The sequence below is a fragment of the Panicum hallii genome, chromosome 9 (assembly GCF_002211085.1).
Source record: "Panicum hallii strain FIL2 chromosome 9, PHallii_v3.1, whole genome shotgun sequence".
NCBI lineage: Eukaryota > Viridiplantae > Streptophyta > Magnoliopsida > Poales > Poaceae > Panicum > Panicum hallii.
Genome location: NC_038050.1, coordinates 46,136,601 through 46,151,801, shown reverse-complemented (window position 1 = coordinate 46,151,801; position 15,201 = coordinate 46,136,601).

The window sequence follows — 15,201 nt, the reverse complement described above, 5'->3', positions numbered from 1 at the left end:
CCAGTGACAGCCGCTCGCCCGCGCGCCTCCACGCCTCCCGCGCGCGCTCGCCCGCGCCTGCTCGCGCCGCGCCCGAGCCATCCCCGCTCCTGCGCCACGCCTGCGCCGCGCCTAGCGCCCGCGCCGCCTGGGGCCGCTCGCCCAGCGCCCGCGCTCTGGTGTCACCTGCGCGCCCGCTACCGCTCGCGCCGCACCAGCCGAGCCGCCGCAGCCGCCCGAGCCCGCGCCGAGCCGCACCGTTGCCTGCTGGAGGAGAGGGAGAGAGGAAGAAAAGAAGTACTTGGATGGAGCTGCGGCCGGTGGGGAAAAAAAAGGGAACGGCAGATAAAAGAAGAACAGAGGAGAAGGAGAAATGGAGTTCTCCTAAGGACTTATGCGCAATTTTAGAAAACTACAGGGACCTTTCTGTAAAACATAGCTTTCTCATTAAACTAAAACCCTAATGAAGAAATGCCCAAAACGAAAGTTGGAGAGTTTTTCAAACTCTACAACATTGCTTTAGGGCTCAAGTTCAAAAACTCAAAACTTATATCTTTACACGTGAAATTTTGAACAAAGGTTGGATTTGAATTACTTTTGTCCTAAAGAGTGTAACTTCGTAAAATTCAGGACCTAAATGCAAGCATTTATGACACATCATGATGACGGGATAGATACGTCATAATGATTGGATAGACATGTCATGATGACTTGCACCTTTTACACTTTAGTCCTGAGTAACTTTGAGAATTACTTTTGTAAATCAAATACTTGCATAAAAGGACTTGTACTTTTATAAAATTACATAAATACCCTTATTTTCACAACTTTACCCAACTTTTACACAATTCAACACCTACATTTCTAATTCAACTTTTGGATAAATATATATATATATATTTATAGGGGATAAAGTAAGAAAAACATGTTTGCAAAACCACCCTTCACTTATTTTAAAATTACCCCCTATCCAATTATACTTTGCAAAAACAACCCTAGGTTTTTCTATAATTATAAAATAACCTTTTTACTGGCACTTTAAATTTTCAAAAGCTTCACATAAACACACACAAGCTTTACACTAACAAGCACATATTTCACACTAACAAATTATATGCCTAGCTTACAAGTAATTGAACTGTCACATCAAAATCCTTAGTTACCCCTCTCTATCAGCACACTTCTATCGGCCGATTTATCGACTGAGATATTGGCCACACACCCCTTTAGCTATATACCCATAGGACACACACCTATCGGCCATATGCCCTTTGGCTACGCATTCGTAGGACACCCATCAGCTGTATGCCCATCAACCTCACGCCCTCTTTAGCTACCCATCTATCGACACCAGCCCATCGGCCACATTCTCCTTAGTCTAGTTCGATGTTTGTAGTCTCGTCGGCTTAAGTCCGATGTTAATGTCCTGTTCCACCTGGTTCTTGTAACGGATCCAGTTTAGATGGCCCCAACGGCTAGATGTCAATCGATTGTTTTACCGACGTAATCAAGCCGATACACCAACCATCAATTAGGTAAAAACATGCTGATAACTAGATCTTATCAGCAAGATCCTTCTTTTTCTATCCCTAAAGTACTATACCTTTAACGTTCCCATCCATATCAACCAATTTGACCCCAGGTAAATCCAAATCGGCTAATCCCCTCTGATCATACACGGAGACCGCTCCTGCCAATTTCTCTTTCAAACGGAAATCAACCAATTTCCTAAGGCAAAGTAGATAGCTCCCTCCTTTACAGATTCTATCGGCTGAACTCCTGTTGTTTCCAATCGGCTCTGTTGTAATCTTCAACAAATAGCCGATTTTAATTAGTTGTCCACCTAAAGCTCTATCTAAGTTTAGTTTCAGATCTTTTTGGTTGTTATATAAGTAATATGTTTAATGAGTGTTGGATTGCAACTTTATTGTGAAGTAAGATAGTTTTATGTGCACACTTTGAATGTAATGTTGCATTGCATGTAGATACAATTACTTCCATAGACAGTACCTATGAGATCTCCCAGGAGTCTGCAGAGGATATTCCTCAAGACCAAATGAACATCACCAAGGGATTATCTGAAGCCCCGAACCAAAGTTCGGAAGATAACATTACTAACATCCCTGACTCCAGCCCCACTAGTAAAGGCAAGCCCCGCTGCATAACCCAGTATTTTAATTTACTACAATTTTATACTTATATATTATATCTTGCATTAAGTCTAGGAGTTGAAATAGAACCCTAGATGCATTGATACTAGGAACCTATGTATTGTGCCTGAGTCCTTATCGCATAGATGCTCTGCTAATAGGACCGGCAGAAGTCGGATGATTTCCTGTCACTCGCACGATATAGGAGTTGAATGTTTACTATTCTGCAATCACTATAAGGATGATGGACGGGGTCATGTGCAGTATCATGACTCAGAAGGTTACCCCGTCTGTGTTGATAAAAGTTGATAAGGTCGCAGTGTGTGGTAGTGGTGGCTAAGCGTTTGAAAGTACTAGCCACACGCCGTGAAATATGGTAAAGCGGTAAGCCTAGCACCTGAATGGCCCGGCAAATGGACATGTCTCCACCACTCGATTATTTTGGTTTCTGTTGTACACACGCACCGACGTGTGGGAGTGCGTTCTGCATAGCAGACAGGAGTACGATCATGTACTCGCGCTACAGACGTATGTCCTGCACAATTGGTGTGCGTACGGTCCTGCAGTCACTTGTGGTGGCCCTGATCCATAACCCGGAATATGAGGGAAATGGTTGCTTCGGAGCGATCTTTGGATGTTCCAAGCGTGTGAGTTAGGTTTGCCTTGCAAGGTTATGAAACTCGATTCAGAATCGTCCGTTTCTCGCGGAGATTGAGACTGCTTATTCCTTCTGCCACATAGAGTAAGAACCGTAACCAGTATGGAATAACTTGGATGGATGTTAATCTCTACATTGTTTGTTTAGTATAGGTGCTAACCTAGAATAATTAATAAAACTAGAACCTGACAGCTAAAATCTGGAAATAGTTCATATTCTTTGTTGCTTTTCAGCTGAAACTAAACCCAGAACCATTATAAGCCTTCATAAGTCTAGTTACATGGCTAAGTATACCATGAGACAGGTAAGCCTTGCTGAGTATTAGTATACTCAGCCTTGCTAGTTATATATTTTTCAGGTAATGTCTTTGAAGACCCTACTCTTCCCCTGTCTTGGCCCTGTGCTCTTCCAGATGGTTGGTCCGTGGAATGGGATCCGTCCTCGGCCAACACTGATGATACCGAGTGATGTCGTGCCCGGGCTTAGCATGACATCCGTCTTGACGACGTGTTGTAAATTGTCGTGTTTGTTTTCCGCTGCCAAGAACCTTAACTTTAACGGTTTGTAATAATTTTACTAAATGTGGAACTTAGTACTACTTTTGGAAACTCTTGTAATGTAATTCCCTGTGATGTAAAATATGATGGTGACTGTATCTCTGGACTCATCTTCATGTGAGGTAACCTTATTCGATCCTGGAAGATAGGTGGTTTCATCGGGACTCTACCCGACAGGCCAAGGGGTTACACCGCTTGAAGTACATTGGAGCCCTTGAGAGAGGACTTGCGTATTTGAGCCGGTGTAATTCAGGTTGGTTCTGCCACTAGGTGATGCTCAAATTCTTCAACGCAACACCATAATTGACTTTTTGCAGGAGCAAGTCCATGACTTGAACCAAGAATTAGGTGACGCCCTTGGACATATTGAGATGCTCCAAGAACAGTAAATGCCTCCTCTTGTGCTGAATGAGCTAGAAGAAGAAGAGGAAGATTTAGAAGAAGAACCTGAGGAAATTGAAGGCGTGTCTCAGATAGATTCAGAACATGGAGATCCAAAACCTAATTCTCAGCCCAATCATTCTTCTTCCGGCAGCCAGTCTTCTGTGGGCAACCTCGACGATTTCTAATCCATCCTTGTCGTCGATATCCTAGATGTCTTTAGTGTAGTATGGTGTGACATAGGGAGTGAGTAATCTAGTTTGACTTAAGGGCCACTTGTTGTATTATATGTGGTAGGAGTAGGTATGGTTGAATGGTAATTGGTAGATTACCAAGATGTAATATACAGACCACCAGTTATGATCTATAACTCGAGTTCCTGTTCAGTTATCTATCGAGCTATCAATCTGTTGCACTATCCTTATATGTTTTCTTTTTGTGCGGTATATTCTGAAAATGGAAGCAAGGAATAACTTGATGTAATGGACATCTTCCATGTTTTTTAGATGGTTGGCGCTACGCGTGGAACTCCCGAAGGTTTCAGGCCAGACCAGGCTAGCGGTTCCCAACAACCACCACCGCCACCCCCAAATCTAGTAGAGGTTATGGCATGACACACTGAGCTTCTCAATCTGCTAGTGCAGGCACAACAGAACCAGCATTGCCAACAACCCCGAGGAGGTCGTGATGACCTCAACCCCCAAGTGGCAAGCTATCAAGATTTCTTCAGTACCCAGCCCCCATTTTTCAGTAAAGCTGAAGAACCTCTGGATGCTGATGCCTGGCTTCGTACTACTGAATTGAAGTTCGGCCTTCTTACTATACCTTGTGCGGACTCGAGTAAAGCTCATTTTGCCACCCAGCAACTTCGTGGTGCTGCCCGCATTTGGTGGGATAATTTTTGCACCATGCAGCCCGCTGGACATGTTATCTCCTAGGAGAAATTTTGGATTGCCTTCAAGTCACATTATATTCCTGAAGGACTGGTGGAGCGGAAGTTGAATGAATTCCTGGCACTCACCCAAGGCACCCATACGGTACTGTAGTATGCACAGGCTTTCAATCATTTGTGCCAATATGCGAGTTATCACGCTGATAATAATGCTAAGAAACAAGATCGTTTCCGTCGTGGCCTCAATACCAAGCTCAAGGAATGCTTGAACCTTGTTAAGGCTAATACTTTTAGTGAGCTGGTTAATATGGCCCTAACCCAGGAGGATTGTATCATGGCACATCGTTCCGAGAAGAAACGGAAGACCCCCACAGGACCCTCGAGTGCTCAGTCACCGAGGTATCGTGTTGTTCCCAATGCGCAGTTCAGAGCACCGCAGCGGAATGTTCCACCTGGCAGATTGGTTTTTCGCCCGCCCCAACAGCAAGGAGGAAATAGACCTTTAGTGCCTCCGCAATAGCCACAACAGTTTGGCACAAGGCCAAACGTTCAACAATTTCAGCAGAGGAGCAGCACTAATCGATGTTTCAACTGCGGGAGTGCGGATCACTTTATCAAAGATTGTCCTCGGCCCAGGAAGCCTCTTCAAGGGCAGAGTTCTAATCAGAACAATCAGGGCAAGAAGCGAGTAATGCAAGTCCGGCAAGGGCGAGTCAACTTCACCACCCTTGCAGAACTTCCAGAAGGAGCCCCCATAATGATGGGTACATTTTCTATCGACTATAAACCTGTTATTATCCTATTTGATTCTGGTGCAACCCATAGCTTTATTAGCAACAAGTGTGGTGCCCGAGTGGGACTTGATTCTTGTCAAGCCAAGGGGTCATACATGATCTCTACCCCTGGGGGAAAGATTGGTTCCAATCAACCGATTAGATATGTGCCAATACAGTTGGGTAGTAAGGTAATAAAAACTGATTTGGTTTTACTCCCTTTAGAGGGTATGGATATCATACTTGGGATGGATTGGATGACAAAACATAAAGTGTTGTTAGATATCTCTTCCTGAGTTATTGAGATTGACTCACCATATAACGGAGCCACTACCCTCTATCTACCCCAACAAGAGTACTTCTACTCTTGTATTTATGCAACCACAAACATCAAATTAGAAGATATTCCTATAGTCTGTGAGTATCCCGATGTTTTTCCAGACGATTTGGCTGGAACGCCACCAGATTGGGATATCGAGTTCATTATTGAACTCCAACCTGGCACAGCTCCTATTTCCAAGAGGCCGTATCGTATGCCGCCTAATGAACTGGCCGAGCTAAAGATACAACTTCAAGATCTTCTTAACAAGGGTTTCATAAGCCCAAGTGCTTCACCTTGGGGATGCCCCGCCCTATTTGTAAAGAAAAAGGACAATAGCTTAAGGCTATGTGTCGATTATCGTCCACCAAATGCGGTCACTATAAAAAATAAGTACCCTCTTCCCCGCATTGATATCTTGTTTGACCAACTAGCTCGAGCCAAAATCTTCTCTAAGATTGATCTACGCTCTAGTTATCATCAGATTAAAATCAAGCCTAATGATATTCCAAAAATAGCTTTCTCGAAAAGATATGGACTTTATGAATATCTAGTTATGTCTTTTGGACTCACTAATGCACCAGCATACTTCATGTATCTTATGAATTCAGTCTTCATGCCGGAGCTTGATAAATTCGTCATAGTTTTCATCGATGATATTCTGATATACTCTTAAGACTGAAGAAGATCATGCTGATCATTTACGGGTCATTCTTCAATGACTACGTGATCACCGCCTTTATGCTAAATTCTCAAAATGCGAGTTCTGGCTTGATAGTGTGAAATTTTTGGGACATACTATCTCCAGTAAAGGCATATCGGTTGATCCAACTAAAGTCCAAGAAGTTATGAATTGGAAGCCTCCAACTTCAGTTCATCAAATCCGTAGCTTCCTTGGATTGGCAGGATATTATCGATGATTAATTCCAGACTTCTCCAAGATAGCCAAGCCTATGACTGAGCTACTCAAGGAGATTAAATTCCATTGGGATGATAAGTGCGAAGAAGCATTTCATACACCGAGAAAACTTCTAACCACTGCTCCAGTATTAGCTCAGTCAGATAATACCAAGCCTTTTGATGTCTATTACGATGCTTCCGGAACCGGACTTGGTTGTGTGCTTATGCAAAACAACTGGGTTATTGCTTATGCTTCCAGAGCACTCCGGAATCATGAACAAAATTATCCGACTCATGATCTTGAGTTAGCAGCTGCTATTCATGTTCTCAAGATTTGGAGACATCATCTTATGAGAACTAAGTGTAACATTTACACTGACCATAAGAGCCTCAAATATATCTTCACTCAAGCCGACTTAAATATGAGGCAAAGGCGCTGGTTAGAACTGATCAAGGACTATGATCTTGAAGTACACTACCATCCCGGCAAGGCTAATGTGGTTGCGGATGCACTAAGCCGCAAAGCACATTGTCATTGCTTATCCATAGAAATCTTCAGTGAAACTCTCTGTTATCAGATGAGGAAACTCAATCTGGAGATTATTCCTCAAGGTAGCCTGAATCTCATATCTATTGAATCTACTCTTCAAGATAAAATCATCATGTCGCAATTGCATGATGAAGGTATCAAAATTATCAAACAGAAACTATTTCAGGGAGATGCAAAATATAGATGTTTCCACACTGATAATCAAGGGGTTCTATGGTTCAACAATCGTATTGTTGTACCTGAGAATCATCAGCTTCATAAACAAATCCTTGATGAAGCAGATCTGTCCAAGTTTTCTATTCATCCTGGTAGTACTAAAATGTATCAAGACCTTAGACAAAACTTTTGGTGGACTAGGATGAAATGGGAAATTGCTAAATACATGTCTGAATGTGATACCTGTCAGAGAGTTAAAGCTAGTCATCTGAAGGTATCAGGTACACTCCAACCACTTCCTATTCCATCTTGGAAGTGGGAAGACATCAGCATGGATTTCATAGTTGGTCTTCCCCAAACATCTCAGAAGCGTAATTCCATTTGGGTAATCATTGATAGACTCACCAAAACTGCCCACTTTCTTCCTGTGCAAACGATTTATACTGTTAATAAGTATGCCGAAATCTATCTGGAGAAAATTATTCGACTGCATGGTGTTCCTAAGATAATCATTTTTGATCGAGGGGCACAGTTTGTTGCATGCTTCCGGGAGCAATTGCAGTCTTCTCTTGGAACCAAGCTAATTCAAAGCTCTGCTTATCATCCGCAAACTGATGGACAGACTGAGCGAGTTAATCAGATCCTTGAAGACATGCTCTGAGCTTGTATCATTCACTATGGTACGAAATGGGACAAATGTCTAGCCTTGGTTGAATTTTCTTATAACAACAGCTATCAGTCCAGTCTTCAAATGGTCCCCTTTGAGGCGTTATACGGTCGAAGATGTCGAACTCCTTTGAGTTGGTCTGAGACCGGCGAACGCAAAATCTTCGGACTCGACTTAGTTACCGAAGCTGAAAATAAAGTCAAGCTTATCCAAGCCAACCTTAAGGCAGCCCAGTCTAGACAGAAAAGTTATGCAGACCAAAGGAGAAAACCATTACAATTCCAAGTAGGAGATTATGTCTATCTTCGAGTATCTCCTACTAAGGGTGTTCAACGTTTCGGCATAAAAGAAAAGTTAGCACCTCGGTATATCGGACCTTTTGAGATCACCGAAGCCTGTGGCCTAGTGGCTTATAGAATCCGTCTTCCTACTCAGTTGGCCGCCATTCACGATGTCTTCCATATGTCTCAACTCAAGAAGTGCATCAAAGTGCCTACTGAGGTCATTGAACAACAAGCCATCGAGATCGAGCCTGATCTATTTTATGTTGAACAACCCCTTCAAATTCTAGATACCAAGGAGAGAGTCACTAGAAGAAAGAAGCTTAAGATGTATAAGATCTTATGGGACCACCATACCATTGATGAAGCCACCTGGGAGACTGAAGATTATCTTCAGAAAAACTTTCCCGAGTTCCTTAAGAATCCTTAGGTAGCTATCTTCCAATGTATCATAATCTCGAGAGGAGATTCCTTTTAGGGGGGAAGGTTGTGACACCCTAGATGTCAAAATTGTAACACATTAGGAAAGAATGTGTAATGTATGTATTGAATTGAGTGAAATTGAGTGAATGTGTGGAAATAAGGACTTATGTGTAATTTTTCAAAAATATGAGTCCTTTTATACAAAACACTTGAATTACAAAGGTAACTCTTAAATTTTACTAGGGGTTAAAGTGTAAGAATAATAGTCATCATTGCATTACATAAAACTTGCAATTAAGTCCAAAAATACATTAAATTTACCTTAATAAGGACAAAAACTTTATAAAGTTTGAATTAAGTCCAAGGTTTTAAAATAAAGCTCTGTTCTTTGAGTTTTTGAATTTGAACCCTAAATAAAAGTTGTAGGTTTTGAAAAGTTCTACAATTCTTGTTTTGACCATTTTATCATTTGGGATATAAAACAGTGAGAAAATCTTGTTTTACATCGGGGACCCTGGAATTTTTGAAGTTCGCACATCAGCCCCTGCCCCCCCCCCCTTTCTTCTTCCTCTGCTCCCGCTCTGTCGCGCAGCAGCGCCGCCGCTGGCCGCCGTGCCGCGCCGCCCGAGGCCAGCTCCTGCTCCAGCGCCGCTCCACGCATCGCCAGGAAGCACGGCCACCGCCTCAGCGCTTCCCCGCTGTCCTCTCCCGCGCGCGCCACGCCGCTTCGCCGCTGCCCGAGCCGCCAGCAGCTGCTTGCCGTCGACCGTCGTGCCGTGCCGCTGCCGTCGAGCATTGCCTATTTAAACTCGAAGCACGATTGCTGCGACCCTCCTTCACCCGCCCACTCCCTCTCATCGTCTTTTCCTAGACACAACGCTGCCGCCGCCGTCGAGCTCCATTGCTGCCGCTTCGGGCCGCCGTGGACAGCTCGCCCCGCCCCTTCTCGAGCCACACTATCACCTCTAGCAGCTTCGCCGTGATCCCATGAAGCTCGCCAGCCCCTCCATCGCCGCCCTTGAGCACCGCATCCACCTCGCCGAAGAGCTCCCCCTCGCCGCCGTCCCGGGTCGCCATGGGGACCCACCCTTCCGGCCGTCCTAGCTCCCACCAAGTAGTTCGGGTGAACCGCCTTGATCCCCTGGAGCTATTCCCCCACCTCCGATCCACCGCCGGTGAGCCACCACGCCGGAACACCGCCGCCGTAGTCGAGCTCTATCGCTGCCACCTCGGGTCATCGTCGTTCCACCCCCTCCGGTCGACCCCCGACCTTCACATCACCCCCAGCAAGGTCCGCTCTAGCCCCCTGATCCTTCCTGGCCGGTTCCCCCTCGTCGTCGGCGATCACCGTCACCGGAATTCGGCCGGCGAGTCTCGGCTCTTCTTCCCCGATGAGCCAAGGACTCGATTGCAATGATCTAAATCTTTCTGAGGGCCTAGCTGCAAGATTCCAGTCCCTCCCTTCAATTCAAATCAGTGATCTTTAGAAATTTGTAAGAATTTATAGGAAATTCAGAAAAATGTCAAACTAGTTTTGTTTGAATCCTTGAAGTAAACTCTACATGTGTTATAGCCTTGAGCTGAATAAGTGAATATTTTGAATTATAATAAATACTAGAAAATGGGTGTGCTAATTAGATCTCTTGATCCATAGCTATGCTGTTGTTGAAATTTGAAAAATAGGATGTGTATCTCATGTATAGCTTTATGAAAAATTTGTAGACTCAGAACTGTTTCCTACCCATGATGTTTAAGTGTCTTTGTTTTATATTGATGAAAGTTTAGGATTTATTCAAGGGAGAATCTGCTAGTGTTTGTAGCTGAAAATTTTACTCTTACTTTCTTTTTGTGTAATTCATGATAAAATTATGAATATCAGTAGCATAGAGTAGCTTGAGTTATGAATTTAGGCTTAGATTCAAAGATAATTCATGAATAATAGTTCTGGTTTATGAAAATTTATGAAATTAAATTTGAGTGTTACTTTTGAGTAGTGTAATATGTTCACAAAATTGCAGCAACCGATCTAGTATAGAACTTCTGATATAAATAGATCTTAATATCACAATGCTATTTTTTATTTATTTTATAGCATAATTTCTATAAGGATAAAAATCTTGATAAAATCATAATAGCTTAGATTCAGATCAGCCTTTTTTCCAATAAAATTTTTATCCTTAGGTTTGTAGTAGCTCAAACTAAAAAAATAGTTCTTGATTTAAATATGGTTTGATTGAATTAATTATTCTGATTGCTATGCTGTATGAAATGTTCTAAAAATTTTATGATAAGCTTATTTCAATTAGACCTATGGATACTAATTTTTATAGCATTAGTAATCACTCCTAACTTAGGGTTTTACTATTTGACCAAGAATTAAAATAATAACCCCAACTCTTATTGAATGAGTAATTTAGTTAATTAAATCAACTAATGATGTTTAATGAATGGATTAGAGTCTTTTTCCATGTGTTTAATATCATTAGTTTGATTAGAGTAACTAGGTAGGTTATCTAATAAAATTAGGTAATATAATTTAATACTTGATAAATGACTGCTTGTAGGAGAAGTTTAATTAACTTGTTGGATTGCAACTTTATCGTGAAATGAAATTGAAGTATATGCATTCCCTCAACTGTGATGTTAGACTCGACAACTCTCGCTGACGGAGATTACCAGCTGATCCCGGAACCAGAAGGGGATATTTCTGAGAACCCCAGGAACATCATCGGAGATTTAACTGAAGCCCCGAACCCTGGTTCGGAAACTTTTAGTGTTGATATCTCTGACCCCAGCCCCACCAGCGAAGGCAAGCTCCGGACATAAACCGCTATTTTTACTACACTGCAATTTAAATATTCATGTATATCTATTTGCGCATTTAAGTTTTCAGGAATTGTATTGAAACCTTAGTTGCATATTCCTAGGAACCTATGTATTGAATATTAGAACTTGAGTCCGACTAGTTGCTAAGCTAATAGGACCGGTAGAGGTCGAGTAATTCCCAGTCACTCGCGAGCTTTATAGGAGTTGCAATGTTTATATTCCTACAACCACTATAAGGATGACGGACGGGGTTATGATTATGATTCATGACCTTGGTAAAAACCCCGTCTGTGTTGATGAAAATTTGATAAGGTCGCAGTGTGTGGTAGCGGTGGTTAAGCATTTGAAAGTACTAGCCACATGTCATGAAATATGGTAAGTGGTAAGCTTAGTAACCGATCGGCCCGAGGATTGGACATACCCCCCACCACTCGTAATTTGGTTTTTCGCACACGCACCGACGTGCAGGAGTACGTTCCGCACAGCGGACAGGATTACGGTCATGTAGTCGCGCTACAGGCGTACATCCTGCACATTGGATGTGCGTATGGTCCTACAGTAGCTAGTGGTGGCACTGATCCACGAGTCAGAATGAAAGGCAAACGGTTGCTTTGGAACGATGATTGGATGTTCCAAGCGTGTGAGTTAGGTTTACCCTTGCAAGGTTTGAAATTCGATTCAGAATCGTCCGTTTCTCGCAGAGATTGAGACTGCTTGATCCCTTTGCCACATAGAGTAATAAGAGCAACCTGATGATGATCAAAGATGATGTTTGTTTAAAAAGTTCTACCATGCTTGAGTAGCTATAGATGCTTACTTAGAATGGATAACTAACTAGAACCTGAAAGCTAAAAGTTGAAATTAAGGATCTACTCTTTGTTGCTTTTCAGCTGAAACTATACCCAGAATCATTATGAGTCTTCATAGTCTAGCTACATGGCTATGTATACCATCAAATGAGAAGCCTTGCTGATTATTAGAATACTCAGCCTTGCAATGTGACCTTTGTTTCAGGTAATCCCCCTGAGAACTCTGCTCTTCCTGTACCCTGGCCCTATGCTCTTCTCGATGGTTGGTCCATGGAGTGGGATCCGTCCCCGGCCAACACAGGTCCCTTCGAGTGATGTTGAGCTTGGGCTTAGCTCAATATCCGTTCCGCGACGTCTGGTAGTGTCATATTTTATTTTTCGCTGCAGATACTCTAACTTTGAACAGTTTTGTATAAATTCGTACTAGTTAGGTCTTCCTACGATATATGTTTGAATACTAATGTAATATTATGCCTATGATGTAAAATTGTCGGTGATTGTATCTCTGGACTCGCCTTCGTGCAAGGTACCTTGTTTGATCCTGAGTTAGGTGATTTTATCGGGACTTTACCCGACAGACCACGGGGTTACACTGTTTGAAGTGCAGTTGAGTCCTTACTGCCTTCCAAGAAAGAATCAGCATACTTGAGCCGGTGTAATTCAGGTTGGTTCTGCCACAAGGGCTGTCACCACCTACCACCTACCACAACGGTACCGTGGGGTGGAACACACTTCCTAGCTAACACTAAGCTCAGACACCACATCTGCACTCGGTGTTAGGATTTCTCTTGACACGTTCAAGAAAAATTCCCCTCAACCTTGGGGATTGATTTGAGCTCCCTAGTCCGGGCGAGAAAACTTGCAAGGTAAGATCCTGATAAACAAGAAAGGTAATGAAGCCTACGCTAGAGGAAAGGTACTTCCACACACAAGTTGGATAAATTGGAAAGGATAAATAAATGCGGAAAGTAAAGCTAACTCAAAAAGTAAAGAAGATAAATTATATTGATAACTGTCAAAGGCAAAGATACGAGAGCTATACCAGACTTCCGATGACAATTCCGGAATCCCGAGACAAGCTTGACTCGACTCTAACTCCCAAACTACTAAACCTAACTCTAGAAAGTGAAAAGAGAGAAGAGAACTCCTTTTGTGTGTGTTACAAGCTGTGATGCCCCTCTATTTATAGTGTAGGAGGGCTGAGGATGAAGTCAGTAAAACAGTTGCAGCAATTGCGTCAGTCCTAAACCAGCCAGCCTCATCCAGGCTAGCCGGCCTGGCATTGTGGCTACTTGGCACCGTCTTTCTCCTAGACGCTCCTAATTCTCTCCTGGTGTCGGTGGAGGTGGCGTCTTTCCAAAGCGACGCAATTAGAGGCCACCCGGCCTAGTCAAGGCTGGTCGGCCTGACTCTAGCATGTCTTGTCCCTCCGTTGCACCAACTTGATGATCCACGCTTGCATGTTGTCCAGGGAGGCAGTTCTCTGGTGTTTGCTCGAGTCTTCCATGCAGGTGGGCCCTTCAATCCATGGGTGAGGCCTTTCAGGTCATTGGATCAAACCGACTTGAAGTGCATGGCACAGGGGCATTGTGGGTGTGTTTCTTTGCACCTGGATCAGTGTTGTGGCATTTGGGTTCAGCGCTAGGCCGGCCAACCTAGGGGAGGCCGGTCAGCCTGGGATTTTCCATAATTTTCCTCATTTTTTGTTCATTTATTCCTCAATTCACAACTCATCAAAAACTTGTGGAGCTTGTTAGAAATAAGTAATTTACAGTATGGAACATAGTGCAAAGCTTTGTTTATTCCCAAGAAGTTGATGATCACAATGTGTTTTAATGGCCATCAACAGTGACAAAATGGACGACGCTTACCCCTGCTGGCGCAGAATCTCCCGGAGAAGAGGTGGTCCCCGAGGTGGAGCGCTGGAGCCCTCGTCCACCGGGCGCTTTTCTCCTACCATCTCGCAAAAGGGGAAGGCAAGTAGGAGAATCTTTACTTCTCCTCTGGGCAAAGAAGCTAACTTACGCTGGTGGGAGCATTTGGCCAGGACGGTGGAGCCTTATAATGGGATCCTAGGCGCCACGCAACGCACAATCCCTCGATCTCCGCAAGGAGAGGAAAAAGTATGAACCGTCTCCCCTCCTATTAAATTTAATCACAACAGGGGAAGACGGCAGGCATGGTTACTCTCCACCAACCTCAAAAATCATGACGGACCGGGCGCCTCATCATCATCTGCGATGTGGCAGGGCCATCTCCAGCGTGCATCCCCGAAAAAGCTGCACCGGCATTCTGACTTCCCCGGTAAGCTTCTGCAGACCCCATCCTCATTCAATAACTACATTTCAATTATTCGATTTTTGAAATATCTTAAGACCTGAAAGGGCGCATGCCGATGGGTCCGACCTCAAGAACCCAATCGACCGACGTTCGAAGGCCAGTCCACGGAGGACTCGAGGCCGCCTCACGTCAAATAGAGCCAGGGGAGAAAACGTAGATGAGCCCCAGCAGCCCTCGCCCGACCTGCTCTAGCAGCGACTCGGGTCATCTTGACCTTTTCGTCCGATCCATACCTCGAGCCATGCCCACAGAATCTCCATTGAGGAGAGGCCATCAGGCCACCAGAGTCGATCGGACTACTCGAGCATCTGCCACGAGGTGGGTCACGGAGCAGTGGAATGCCACCTGTGGGCTATGTCGATCCTGTCACGTACGACGGACCCGGATTCCACTCGGACGCCTAGAATTATGCTCGGGAACACCTGCTAGGAGCTCACTGAGCCCGTAACTCGAGCCATCGAGGCAAGTGACGCTTGCTCAGCCCCTCCGATCGCAGAAACCACGAACGGGGTCACCCTTATGCGTGCACACATTTAAATG